The following is a 15,147-nucleotide window of genomic DNA, read 5'->3' on the forward strand; positions in this document are numbered from 1 at the left end:
GAATTATTCAGCTTTTTGATTCCGGGAACGCGTGCGGAACACAGGCGATGTGGATCGTGCCTGATGAGAGCAACTTATCATGGTTTCGCTTTTGCTTTTTAATAAAGCAGCTGCTGCATTTCCAACTTTGTTCTCTTCCCTTCCAGTTTGTTGCATCTGGAACTTCAGGGGATTCTGATATGATTCGAGGAGAATAATTAAGTGTCGGCAAACATATGTTTAAGCCCGGAAGATGCATGAGATCACGGCGTCGAGTGCAGAACGTGCAACCGAAGCATGGATCCAATTTAAACTCGAGGAAATTAAAGTGACTGGAAAGAGGAGAACTTTCGAAACAAATGCAGGACTGTAAGTTTGAACTAAATGAATCCCTCTAAGCTAAAGATGATTTCCTTGCACGTTTCCAATAAGCTTAAGATGAATTCCTCTGAGGATTGAGGGAAGCCTCCCAACTATTCAACTCGACCAAGCAAAACCATTGAAAAGCAGGGGTGGAGATAAAGGGAAGAAAATCAAATGAAAAAAGAAATATTTGTGGTAGGGCAGAGTTAGGGCTTGGTTGGGTAAGTTTGCTAGTTGAAAATTCCATGAAGTGGGCAAGTAACTACAAAAATGGAGATAGGCGACATTTTGCAAAGCTTTACCTTTTCATGACCTTTCTCTTTTCTTACTTTTGTAATGGTGGGTCATGCAGCTTGGCTTTGTTTCCCATTTATAGTTTCCCCCTGTGCCTCTCCAGTGGTGACTCATCGACTCCAGTTCCTTTTATAGACATGTGCAATTGGTCTAAAAGAAAGGCGTAACAGTACCATTCTGAACAAATAAAAAAGTAACAAAAAGTTCAACAGGGGTTTTAATAGAGTTACTTACATTTCCTTATTTTGAAAAGTAATGAAAAGGTCTTACAAGAGTTTTGATGAAGTTATTTACATTTTAAATGGAAAACATGACTTGAAGAATGAATTTTTGAGAAATTGCAATAGATATTGGTTGGTGCGTTTTAGCTAAATCTGAAAGAATTGCATCTAGCGTCTGGAGCGAAGTTGTGGGGGCACTTGAGGATGACATGAAGCTGGCCTAAGATAAGGAAAATCGAGAAATTCACGATAGAATTAGATACACCACATTATTACTTCAATCCAGTGCTCTCCTCTTGACATACACATCTGCATGCAGTGCTTATTAACAATTACATGCTGCTAATAAAAACTACAACTTATACACTACTTCCACATGGAGAACCGGTGTGTTGATGCCTTGACAAATCACGCCACATCTCGTAGGGTTAACTCCAACTTATTGGAAATTTTTTCCTGAATCGTTATTGATTTTTGACTTCTTGGGAACCAAGTTTTCCCCCTTATGCTGGGGGTGTACGAACTTTTAAGATTCTAATAGTGCATTTCGCTTTGATGGGAATAGTGAAGGCTTTGAGTACGAGGAGGAAATCCATAAACTAAAACAGAGATGAGGATAATCTCATTTCCATTAATAATGAGAAACAAGAAATAAATTAATGGTTCGTATCTCAAAAAGATTACCATTAATTCAACTGCAGCTGAGGTTGTATGCAAAGCTTTTTTTCTCTTTTGCCGACATAAGCTCCGTTTGGTTCGACATTTACAATAGACTTTGGGATTCTAAAGTTCCTGAGCCAAATGTAAATGCATTCGGTTCATATTTTTGCTCAATTTTGGGAAAATATAATTGCATTTCCAAAAGGCTCTAAAGGCCTTTAATATGAAGTAAGTCTCGAGGTACTTTAGAAATTTAAATGTAAGTCTTGATCTCGGTTATTGTTCATCTTTTTCGAAGACCGCTACACGGAAAAGCCAATTGAAGGCTAACAACCACCAACCAAGGGGTCGCACACGCCAACGATCACTCGACCCCAATGACAATCGCCAGACTTTAGGTGACCCCTGGGTGTGCGAGCTCAAGTGACCGTGGCCTGGGGTCATGCAACCTCAAGTAAGGTCATTTGGGGGCTAGATTTGATTGTCCGACGATCAAATCCGACGGCTAGATTTAGCCGATCGATGGCTAGAATTCAAAAAAAAAAATTGATTTTTTTTTAAAATTTAATAAAAGTCATTTACAAATGTAATTTTTATCAAATTGCATTTTAGCTAAAATTGTTTCTCAATGCACTTTAAAATTACAATTCACAATACGCTATTTATATTTTAAAAAATTCATTTAATCTAAAGATATTTGTATTTTCTCAAAAATATTCTCCAAAACCGAACGAAAAGGCCCATATGCGGGACAGATCCGTTCCTTCATAGGCCTTGACCATTATTTCAGAAAGACCCTACAAAAACGCAAAACAAGTAGTGGGAATTGACCGAAGAGCCGAGAGTATTGAGGACACCGAGAAGTATGCTAAAAATTCGTTCTTTAACTGTTTGGTGTAACGCTGTAGAGGGTGCAAAATACGAAGTCTCCTTTCCGTGCAGTGATTTTTACTCGGATTAGTGTCGGCACAGTGCGAGTTTTTGCTCACTGCTCACAAGTCATTTCCGCCAATTATTGCCGGGTTCTGTCTGAACTCCTTTGGGGGACAACCTCATTTTCTGTTAGGAAAAAGCATTTGCATCGCCGTGTGCTTTGGTTCTAGAAAATCAAATCTCACTGTTACTTAATCCAAACTTAAGAACAAGAGCGTGCGCGTACGCCGTGATTTTGATATACGATGGATTTTCGTATGTTTTGCACCGACAAAAGAGTAAGGACGTCCATAATCTGAACAGAAAAGATATGTCTTCTGTGGATGGACTTTGCTTCAGTCATGCATCATCACCCACCAGAAAAAAACCAAGAGAAAAATTAGCACCAAACACAGCTCGCAAGACCAAGCGCCTGTTTATTTCTGTTATTTTTTTTTCCCCGAACATAATTTATGTTCTTTTATTACGGGGAACAAAAATAAGAATAGAAACGTATTTATTTACACTTTTATTTTCGAGAACAAATTTAAAAGAAATAAGAAACAATGAAAACTTGTTTCTTATTTTCGGGATTACTTCTGAAAAATAATTTTTCTTTTCTTCTTCTTTTTTCTTTGGTTGGTTGCCAGCTTCGGCCATGGCTGACAAACTCGCCGAAGCATTAACGGCCCCCGGCGAGGCCGAGCTCGCCCAACCACCAGCCTCGTCGGGCCACTGCCAAGCTCGCGAGTTGCTGTGGGCTACGACGATGGCGTTGGCTTGGTCGATGGAGAGTAGTAGCGTCGGACAACAGTGGCTTCATAGGGGCAAGGCAGAGCGACGGCATTCGGGCAAAGGTGCTTGGTGACGGGTTGAGGGCGGAGTCCCGGTGGTATTCGCAGGGGACGGACTGTGGGCAGCGTGATTACTGCGAGCGAGGCAAAGGTAGCAGTGCGGGCGCGGCGGTGTAGCGTGGAGCTTTGGCGAAGGGCGTTCACGAAGGAGATGAACGGCCATTTTTTTTTTCTTTTCCTTGCTGCACAAGTACTCTCACGCGTTCTCTTCCTGCTGCACCCTCTGTCGGCCCTCGTCGGCTGGCAACCGGCCAAAAGGAAGAAAAAGAAAAAAATAAAAAAAAATTAAAAAAATATACAATTTTTTTTTTTGTAAGAGAAAAAAATTATACAAATTTACCATACGTGTTTTTGTTATTTTTCTATTTTAGGAATATAAATTTTGTGTAGTTATCAAACGCGTTCTTCATTTAAAAATTATTTTCCAAAATAGAAATAATTTTTTCTATTTTTGTTTCTTAAAATAATTTTTGAACATAAATGTTATCTAATACAACCCAAATCTCACAAACCGCGTGAGACAGAGAAAGCAAGGTGGGGATCGAGTGGGGACTTCACTCCCGTGACGTGAAGTTCATGTATAAGGGCATCGTTTTTGGAATGTCTTTCATCTGTTTGGGAAAGGGGGAACACGCAATGCAAACCGACAAGTTCCGTTTGGTTGTCGGGTCAACTTCAAGTGGTTAACCATGATTCTCTCCGGACCAACCCTATATTTTCTCATGATTCTCAGGTTTAATTGAATCCGTGACAGCCACAGCCCCTAAACCCTAGAGCCCTAGCACTTTATAGTTAAAGCCTAGCTGGAGATTGAGAACGATCCCAAATAAGAAAAGAAGTAATTGAGGAGGAGCTGCCATGATGATGGATGGAGTTGGAGTCCCGAGAGTGTCTAGTGAATTAGGCCTGGCTATAAGGGTTAGTTCAAGTGGAGCGTGTCTTGATGAAGCTCTCATTTTCAATAAGGCCCTGTTTGGTAACCATCCAAACATGGCCAAATTCCCGATTCTTTATTCCCAAAATCGTTTAAAAAAAATCGTGTTTGGTAAAATTTTTGTTCCTAGAACAGTTGGAATAGAATCAAGAACAAAAAAAAAAAAAAAGTTGATTCTTGTTTTTTTTCCAAGAACGAATTTGAGTATCAAAATCAAGAAATTTTATTCTTTCTTTCGGCCAATCTCGCAACCACCGTCCACCACCGCCCACCACCGTCGCCGCCCGCCGCCGTCCACCGCCGCCGCCGCCGCCGCCGGCCGTCCGGTCCGGTCCGCGAGATCGCCGGAGGCTCGCGGACTGGGCGAGGTCCGTCTCGGCCTCCCAGCTCGGGGCGAGGCCGAGCCTCACCGGGGTTAGGTAGGGGGGCCGGGCAAGCCTCGCGACGCCTAGCCCCACCGGTGGCCGGGCGAGGCTCACCCGGCCCCGCCGTGGCTGGCCGGCCTCGCCCAACCCCGACGAGGCGCCAACCCCGACGGGGCTCGGCCGACGCTCGGCGACGTCCTGAGGTCGCTAGCCCTTGTTTGGCCGGTCGCCGGTCCGGTGATCGGCCAGAAGAAGAAGAAGAAGATGAGAAAAAAAAAAGAAAAAGGAAAAAAAGAAAAAAAAGGAAAATGAAAAAGAAAAAGAAAAGGAAAATGAAAAGAAAAGAAAAAAAGTAAAAAAGTAAAAAATTATTTAAAAATTAAAATAAATTGATTTGGAACATAATTAATGAATACGGTACCAAACGCAATTCTATTACAAAATCGGAAATTTTGGACAATTATCAAACGGCTTAAAATGCTTAGAATCGGTTTCCGGGAACAGAATAAAAAAGAATCAGTTCGATTAGAATCTACTCCCTTTAACAAAATCGTTCCAAACGCACCCTAAGTTTTCCACTAGTCTGCAATGAAAAGAAAAATGCTCTTGTCGGACATGCACATGCTCAACCCAGCAATGTCACATTAGCGATCCTTTCTTTGTCAATGCAGGGTGAGACAGGCAAGAACCCTTCAACCCCATCCTGAATTTTGAGAGAGAGAGAGAGCATTCCAGAGTCACTTTCAAATGCGCAAGTGAGCAATCGACCCCAGCATTGAAGCCACTCTGAATACCGTTGGTTGGAATGTATTAGTGAATGGGGGATGTGTAGTGGTCGGAGATCAGTGTAAATGCGAAGAAACAGTGCGAAAGTTGGTGTCTTTTGGCGAAGCATCCTTAGTGCCTCCATGTGCTTCGACGAATGCTCCACTTGATCCGATTAAGTTCGTCTTAAAAAGCATATTCGTACTCGAGACGAAACTTACCAAATTGATTACTCCATAATAGCACTTGCCAATGTTGAGAAGAGTTTGTTCTTGATTGGCCGGAGGAGCGTTTGATGGTTATAGAAACTATGATCAACACACCATCACTTTGTCATGCTAATAAGAATGTCCATGCAACTGATATTATTAAAATTATCTGATTTAGCTGTTCGAGAGGATTGAATTGAACATTGCAATTCTCATTTCTTTGCAATAGTTCATCCTTTGATTGCACGTGGAGGATTGTGAACATAATGTACAAGAAACTACATCCCTTCAACCATAAATTTTGTTCATGCTACAATACGTATAAATGTTTCACTTTTGAATTCAACTGTACTAGTCTATTTCATAACATTCCTTTGTGCAAATCTTTACTATCACCAAACTAGCCGCCAAAACACGCGTTGAGTTTCATCGAAAGCAATGGATATGATTACATTTTAAAACGACAAAAATCAATTTATTTAATCAAAGTCTTTATCAGAATCATGTCATACGGTGATAAAAAAAATTGCATAATAATGATCGTCTAGAACCCCTGTTTAATACCATCAATGCAAGAAACGTATCAAGAAATTGACGTAGTTACTCTTACTGTACCATGATTGAAATTTGTCAGTCTGGACATGGAGAAAACGGCTCTCCCAATATTTTTGGGGACATAGGGTAGGGAAGCTAAGCTAGTTAACGTGGGGCGAGCAGTTCAGTCTAAGTTAAAACTTTCTCTTCCGTAGCGGAAGACCTACCTTTTCTCTTCCTCGGAGTCAAATTCGCTGTCCTCTTCACTATCATTCAAAACTGAGTTCTTGAATCTCATCGATTTGTAAAAGAAAAGAGGATACAAAAACAAGAACGGTAAAGAGTTAAGCAGCTCCTTGTCACCGTCCCTCTCTCTTTCTCTCTCTAGGTTTCCATCAAACGCAAAATTGAAACGCTTAAGAAGGTCCACGGCAACGGCGTCAGAGAGAGCAGCAGCACGAGCGGCGACGAGCACGACGGCGGGAAGGTCGACGGGGAAGCCGGCGGCCCAGTCGAAGCTCTGCGCGAGAGGCCACTAGAGGCCCGCCGAGGACACCAAGCTCAAGGAGCTTGTCGCCTTCTACGGCCCCCACAACTGGAACCTCATTGCAGAGAAGCTGGAGGGCAGATCAGGTGAACGCCAAGAAAAAAACATAAAAGTTTCCTACTTTTTCGTATATTAAATGGCGAAAAGATTGGATTTTCTTGGTGACGATGACGAAAAGACTGTGTCTTTTACTTTTGGGTCGTCGTCTTGTTCGTCGATGGTGGCATATAGGGAAGAGCTGTAGGTTGAGGCGGTTCAACCAGCTGGACCTGAGGATCAACCGGAGGGCGTTCACGGTGGAGTTAGAGGTTCTGCTCGATTCGGTGTTTGCTGAAGTTTCTTGTGGCATACTATAGAGCACAAACCAGAGAGTCGAACAGGTGTCTCGTTTAAAATTGAAATCGGCCACTTGTATCCATCCTTCTGGGGAGTAGTGACATTGAAGCTGGCTGACGGTAAGTCGTTTGTCGAGAGCAGTGCTGGACTTGGAATTAACATCGAACTCGCTGACAAGTCCCCCTTGCCTTCTTTAGGATCTGGGTTGATTCTGCACGTGAAGTTATTCGTTAGCAGCATTATCCATGAAGTGATACTAATCCTGCTCGTGTTCTTTTCAGCACCGGATTTTTACTTTTCCGCCAACACAATTCTGAGGTTGAATCTTGTACTGGTATCACTGTCTCTCTTCCATTCACTGTTAAGTTAGCAATCTGATATTTCTGATGGATACAATAAATTTGTGGATTCTTCATCTGCAAAGACAACTGTGGCCAAACTATTTATCTAAAGATGTCGAGAGTTTTTCATCTTTACTCGCTTCGTGACTTTCTTGTATTGTTCATTTTGTTACCGGGCGGTTATCCTGCATCCTTGGTGCGTGCGCTAGGACCTTTTGTTGCATATACTTGAGCGTCGTTGCAGTAATGTTTTCATTTGTGTGTTCTGATATCGTTGAACTGAAGGTCTGGCTATTGACAGTACATGATTGCTTTGCTTAAGACTCTCTCTGTTGTTGTTGGGGAAAGATGTTATTTCTTCTTGCGCAGTGGTTTAGTGCTAAGTTTATGTGCCCGCGAACAAACCTAACGTCCACTTGCACCACTCGGGGACGTGATCGATTGAACTGCCTTCTGTGTCGCCTTTCTTCTCCCCCTTTCTTTCCACCCTTCTCTCATGATCAAAATTCAGAATCGTTTAACTGCCTCAGCACACGCATTGCGAAAACCAACCGTGGCTATATGAAACGTAACATGAGTGAATTGGATAATTGCCTTGGATCTCAGAGGTCAAGATTGCAATGCAATCCTTAAAAAGGAAGGGAAAAAACAAAGGGTTAGGGCAGTGTAATGCTAAATTTAGGTTGGGCACGCCTCCTAAACGAGATGAGTGAAATGCAAGTCAACTTAAGAATTTCCCCCATATCGACCAAGTCATCAGAAGTTGCAATAAAGCTTAGGGAGAGAAAATTTAGATGTCATCGATGTCACATCAATCGATTGGTTTTTTATGGATCATGAAAGGCGTGGAAAAAATAAAGAGTTTTTGTGCATCATTTTGTGAACTATTGTCCTAAGCAAGAAGGGACTTGGGTAATCCACTGTATCTAGGATGCAATCCATGTAAATTCCCAACAAACGCCAAATGAAAGATAAAATTTGGGATCGTGGCATCATCGCTGGTCTTACAACTTGGTACTGGGGGGTCCGGGGGTTCTGAGATCATCTCAGGAGAAGTGAAAACAGGGGCGCAATTTCCTCTTTACATGTCGTTGTTTCCTCGTTACCGGATTGGAGAAAAAAAGCTGGAAAAGTGAAAACAGGGGCGCGAGGTGAGGCGATGACTTGATCGCGAGCCATGTCCCAACAGGCGCTGCATCGCAGTGCCATTTTACGATAACGCCAAAGGGACACGTCGCATCAAAACGCTCGTACAAATCCCTACTCTGACAAGACGTTGGCCACAAGGTGCATTAACACATCTGGCTAAAAATCACTTAGCTAATCCTTCTCAAGCGGACGGTAAACAGAGGAGAGGCCTGCGCCGGATTCATCTACTCTCTCTCTCTCTCTAGTGCTCCCTCCATCTTCATCCGTGCCCGACCCTGTTCTTCTTGCATCGAGCAGTTAACGTCGTACGTATCACGGGGAGGAGCGGAGGAGCGCTCGACCTTCGTGTCGACCATTTAGCAGCGGGCTGTGCTGTACCTATTCCGTGACGGATCAGTAGTGAACAGGGGAGCTGTTACTGATGCAGAGCGGGGCATGTGATGATTACCAGATCTTTAAGTTCCCCCCCAGCCTCTCACAACACGACGCGATCTCCCCTGTTCTTTCATTCTGAATCATCTCCAGATCTGTTGTGTCCATAAATGGTTATCATGGCCCTTTCGTATTCCCTCGTCCTCCCTCCCCTATTTTGCCCAAATGTCAGTGGCATCACCGCCCCGCTCTGTGTATTTTTTGGGTTTCGCTGCTGTACGATCCCTCTGCTTCTTCTGCGCAAGAAGCTCTCTGTAGAGAGAGCCTAATCTAAGGTTTGCTGACTTCGGACGGGGTTCCTACGGTCCGTAGGCTCTTGCAGTCTGCCCAGAGCTCTTACTTCATACTTCAAAGTTCAGAACCACCATCGCCCCTTTGGCCAACGAGAAAAATTACATTTGTAACCCACGAAGAAAAAGACATCGACCATAAATTGACAAAATTATCACAAATAAGGGCAGACCCGTACCCTCAGATACAAGTAAACGGTTCCGGATTTATTCGGAACCTGAAATGGTTGAAATAAATTCTATAAGTTTTAGAATTTTAAATCTCCTTACATATCCCCAAACCTATCATTTATTGTATCACATGTTTCATGGTCAAATTTTAAGAACTACCAAGTTACACTTATATTCTTAACTAGACGATTGCAAATTAAAAGTCTCCGTCAGTCATAGATATAGCTAGAAATAGAAGTTCAAATTTGTGATTTTAGATTACATATTCGATGCTATAATATGTTGCGAGCATGAAGACAAAGAACAAGAAAAACACAGACTTAGTTTTAGGTTCTCAATTCCTAATTATTAAACCTACCTGTCAAAAAAAGATTTTCCAATTCTTGGAACTTTGAACATACCTTAAATATATTAGGAGTGGTGGCGCCGGTCCAGTTCTAAATTTTCCGATTCTACTGTAAAATCATGCTCACTTTTATCTTCAACTCTCTCTTTGGATGAATATTTTCGAAATGCATGTATTAGTTATATTATAAAAAAGGGTCCAACTAGATATATTGATTGGTTTTAACTTGATTTTCTCCATGGCTGAAGGTATTAGCTATTGTCATGCTACTCTGGCAAAAACTTACACCCGCTGTGCAAACAAAAAGAATCTTATCGTGCAAGTTGTCATATTCATCTGAATAGGGGGACCATAAACTCGAACAATAGGAGCAAGACCATAAAAGTCATTCATTTGTCGGCGCAATGCTTGTTGAGCACTGTTTCATAAGTTCATTTCATTTTCAAAAACCGATCTATCTCGTCCCATTTTAGTTTTTTACTCATTGGAATTTCTCAGGAAAAAAGTTAGAAATAGCTTCTAACCTAGCCACAACTCATTAATCAACCCTCCTTATTTTTTGTTTCAGATACAGATAGACAATTTTCAAGCTGCAAGATTTTTGAGGAAATAAAGCCAACCAACAGATACAAGCTTCATTGATGACTACAGGGAGTTCATGAACAAGACGGTATTTACAAATTTACTCGGACACAGTGACAACCCTGAAATGAGGAACGTACGCAGCGTTCAATAGCGCATTTATGCTTTTTTTCGAGAGAATAGTTATCTGTCTTTCAACGACTTCGAAGGGGCTTGCGGGTCTCCAAATGTGGAGGGTCTTCCATTTACTTGCAATCCATTAAGGAACAGCGAACCATCTTAACGATGAGTGGATGGTTCGTACCCGCACAAACACGCATCACGAGATGGAAGCAGAGAATAGTCGACTGTTTATAGCATGTGTGTTTGTGTGTGTCCCATCGAGGTTTAAATGCTAGTTCAACTTCCAAAGTGAAAATAAGTACTCTCTCTCTCTCTCTCTCCCTCCCCCCCCCCGCTTTCCTCTATACATGCATGCATGAGGCGCAAAGGCTGACTCTGCGGGTGAACTATCGCAGTTTCTAAGCTTTGTACAGGTACAGCTTGGAAGTTCCAGAAACGGAGAGAGAGGCTAGCTTCGTGATACAGAACAGTATTAGAAAACAAGACTTAAAAACCACATCTAAGAAGTGTAAGAAGATGCCCGGAAGGCCCACGTTTTTTGGCAGATTAATCCACTCGGTAAGGAGAGACAAGGACAGTCGTCATTTCATGCTGGCTGATATTCCCCCGGGACTCAAATGAATGCATCAGACTAGCCTTCAAATTGCGCTCCATATTATCACTAGTTGCTGTCCTGTGGTTGTTGAAGGTTGTTGAAGCCTACAGAGGGTGTTGCCCTATAACAACAAAGGGTGTACAGTGAATCAACTAATGTACAAACTATGCTTCCTGTTGCTTGTATGTTCCAAGGGGACAACCCCAACAGAATCTTGTGCAGGGGCAACCCTACATTTTATTTTGAGGGCCCATCTCTCTCCCCCTATTCCCTGCGAATGTGGTTCTTTTCTTCCTTTCATCTAGTCTCATTTACCTTCATCTGTGTTTAGCCACATCCTTCCTCTTCTTGGAGAACCCGATCCGTCTGTGAATGATTTCATCTGATTTATTTTCGACAAACCACATTTATATGTTTATTATGTATTAAATATCTGAATGGTCTAGGTGCGGCCTCACCAACCTCTTTCTATGCTCACATCCAGGGAAATGCTGCTGAGCCAGAAAGGTTTCAGCGTTCTGCCTCCATTTGATCCTTAATTGATTTGAGAGTCATCCCTAAGCATCATCGAAAAGAGGCACAACCAAATTGAAATCGATGCTAGCCTCATAGATAATATTTTGAACCTTTGCAATTTGGCAAACAATTTATCTTGTTGAACTAATTTTATGGCACTAATAACAGCATAAAATGTCTCTAACGAACAATGCTCGTAATTCAACGTCTACAGTGCAAGAAAATAATTTTGTGGAGACACGAATTGGTTGATCCGAACACTTCAAGTGGGCATGTTGGGGTGCGCGTGCAAAGATCACAAAAGAACATGATCTCCATCGCCCCACCGGACGCCAAAGGAGGGTCACTGATGCTAATCCGAGAAAACTGCTGTCTGCCTCTCGGTTTGGAGAATCAACAACATTTCCAGCTCAAGTCTCACATCATGTGACAATGAATGTATCCCCTTAACTAAATGTCCGTACGTGGTCCTCCTCTAGTCCCAGCCCCATTTGGCTGGTAATGTGGAAATGGCCACGAGCATCTGTCTTCATTTACGAACAGCCTTTGAGTGAGACAGCTTCTCATCTTTAGAGCGCTGCAGCTCTATAGTCTGTACAGGGGGTGAACTGTACTGTTCCTTTGTGTAGGAAAAGGAAATTAAAAGGAGAGGGTCCAGAGAATGGATATGGATAGAAATGCGTAATTAGTGAAAATGAAAAAAATTATTTTTGCTCAACTTGTATGGAAGAGAAGAAACTGAAGGCGATAAAAAGCCAAGGCTCCTCCTAGCAGATGATGAACGAAACAAAGTAAGGAAATGACTACATCGATATTAGGTTATTATAGATGATGCGTCGTTGGTTTTGTGATCTCATTCTTGTGTGATACATGATCTGCACAGCTTTTCTCGTTCTCTATCTCCGGCAAAGCATTGAAGCAAATGAAATGAAGAGGCCATTGTCACTCTGGTAGGGTTTTGCTTCGAATGGCTAGGGCTTTCCATGAGATAGAACCTACAATAACATAAACTTAAATTTTAGGAGAATTTGAGAAGAGGGAGAGTGAAATTCAAAGTCACACTGGAGAGTAAAGAAGATCTTTCGACCTTTTTTCAGTTAATTAGGCAGGTCTCGAGACTTAATAATAAACTAATAAAAGGGCCGACTTGCAATTAGGATTTTGGGACTCATCGATATGTTCTTACTTTCAAGCATGTCTTACTTTTATCGAGCATAAGGAGATGCAAGGTAAATATGAATCAGAGCCAGGCTAAAAATTACGACAAATGAAGTTTCCATTTATAAAATCAGTCTAATAAAAATAAACCATTTTTTCATTTGTCAACACGCGATCGATGCCATCGCGAGTTAATCGTCACCGGAAAGATCACCTTCGCGTTCACGAGTTCCAAAGTATTGGAACCATAATGTACCGCGAACCATAGAAAACCTACCCGCATGTCGTTTTCCCCCCTGGCTCACGAAAAATTTGCAGATTTTGTACCGAGTTCTGCACGGGAATGCTCTAGCCCCCGGTCTCCCGATATAGAAGCCAAGCACCCTGTTGCCTAGATGGCTCTGTCCATCCCATCACAGGTACGAAAATAGCAAAAAGGTTTTTCTTTACGGACCAATTTTTTTTTTTTCCTTTTAGCTCAAAGTTAGAAACATGTGAAAATCGCAGTGGCTACAGTCCAAAAAACTAGGGCTGTACGAAGGAGAAAACGAAATGAATAGCAACCGCACTTTACCCCCCCACTACTACAATAAAAACTCTCGCAAAACATTCAATTTTAAACCTAAGAAAGGTGGAGTGTCCCCCCCACTGTATGACCCTAACAAAACTCCCCATGTCCTTTTTGGGGTTGAGGATGACCAGAGGGGAGAGGCTCTTCTTCATTATTGTACTGGTTCTTCAGGTTTCAGTGCTTGGAAGGGAGTGCTCCCCCCATTGATTACTAAACCGAAAGCTCGATCGAGGGTTCGGTCTTTTGGCACTTCGGCAATTGGAGAAATCACTTGTTTGTAGCTTTCTCAGTTACTGTTTTCTCCGGGGAAAGTGCTGGGGGTGTAGTGGCAAGAAAGTGACCCAACGCTTGAGTTGGAGGAATACTACGCAGACTCGAAAATACACGTCAACTCATAGATAGAGTCCGCCATAAATATACATACATACATATATATATATATATATATATATATATATATATATATATATATATGTGCGCGTGCTCTGAAATCCAAACCGACAATTGAAATTATGACAAAGCCGGATGTAATAGATCTTGTGTGTAGAGAAAGCATGCCTGAAGTAGAATTCTCTAATATCGTGTAAAAAATGTTAAATTCAAAAGGATAGATTATGAAGTGAAGATCCTCGTATGTACATGTGACCCTCATAAGCTTCAAATCTAGTCAACATTTTTGCTAAGTTGGGATCATATTTATGACGTCCTTAAGTCACTTGATATGATGATTTTGTGACTCAAATACGATAATCTCCCATGTAATTAATATTGGATATTTCATCTAGTCACATCACAATAATTATTTCACTGTAATAATAATAAAAATCTTACGGATAGATTACAAGTTTGTTTCATAAGTACTCGATAGTTGCATCTATGCACCCTTGCACTTGAATTACGAAGAAATTGGTTGTTAAAACAAGAGAAAATCTAGTACTTATATCAAAACCAGTGCTTTATCATGGATTTAATGCCCTGTCGTTTTTTGAACTGTAATCGGGCATAATTTATTAGAACAAGTATAGTCAACAACTTTGTAAGGACTATATACACGGTGAATTTGGACAAAAGGAGCCCTAGTCTCAAAGGTCTAAGAGAAGGGGTATCCTAAGTTTCTGTGAATAGTAGCATCTGCTGTACTTACAAAAGAAATCCCGTTAAAAGTGACCCATGAATGGAGAGAGAGATGGCTAGGGCTCCACTCGTGTGCAGAGAATTGCTTGCAGAGCACACGTGGTGAGGTGGGGGTACATTTCTACAGAGAATAAAACCAAAGGCAAATATATGTATTCAGCTTTTTGATCCGGGGTACGTGTGCGGAATACAGGTGACGTGGATCGTGCCGGATGAGAGCAACGTATCATGGTTTCGCTTTTGTTTTTCAATAAAGCAGCTGCTGTATTCCCAACTTTGTTCTCTTCCCTTCCAGCTTGTTGCATCTGGAACTTCATGGGATTCTGATATGATTCGAGGAGAATAATGAGGGGTTGGCGAACAAATGTTTAAGCCCGGAAGATGCATGAGATCACAGCATCGAATACAGAACATGCAACCGAAGCATCGGTCCAATTTAAACTTGAGGAAATTAAAGCGACTCGAAAGGCAGGAACTTTTGAAACAAATGCAGGAATGTAAATTGAACTGAATGAATCCCTCTAAGCTAAAGATGATTTCTTTGCACATTTCCTTATGAGCTTAAGATAACTCCTCTGAGGATCAAGGAAAGCCTCCCAAATATTCAATTCGAACAAGCAAAACCATTGAAAACCAGGTGTGGAGATAAAGGGAAGAAAATCAAAATCAAATGAAATATTTGTGGTAGGGCAGAGTTAGGGCTTGGTTGGGCAGGTTTGCTAGTTGGAAACTCTATGAAGTGGGCAAGTACCTACAAAAATGGAGA

The sequence above is a fragment of the Eucalyptus grandis genome, chromosome 7 (assembly GCF_016545825.1).
Source record: "Eucalyptus grandis isolate ANBG69807.140 chromosome 7, ASM1654582v1, whole genome shotgun sequence".
Lineage (NCBI taxonomy): Eukaryota > Viridiplantae > Streptophyta > Magnoliopsida > Myrtales > Myrtaceae > Eucalyptus > Eucalyptus grandis.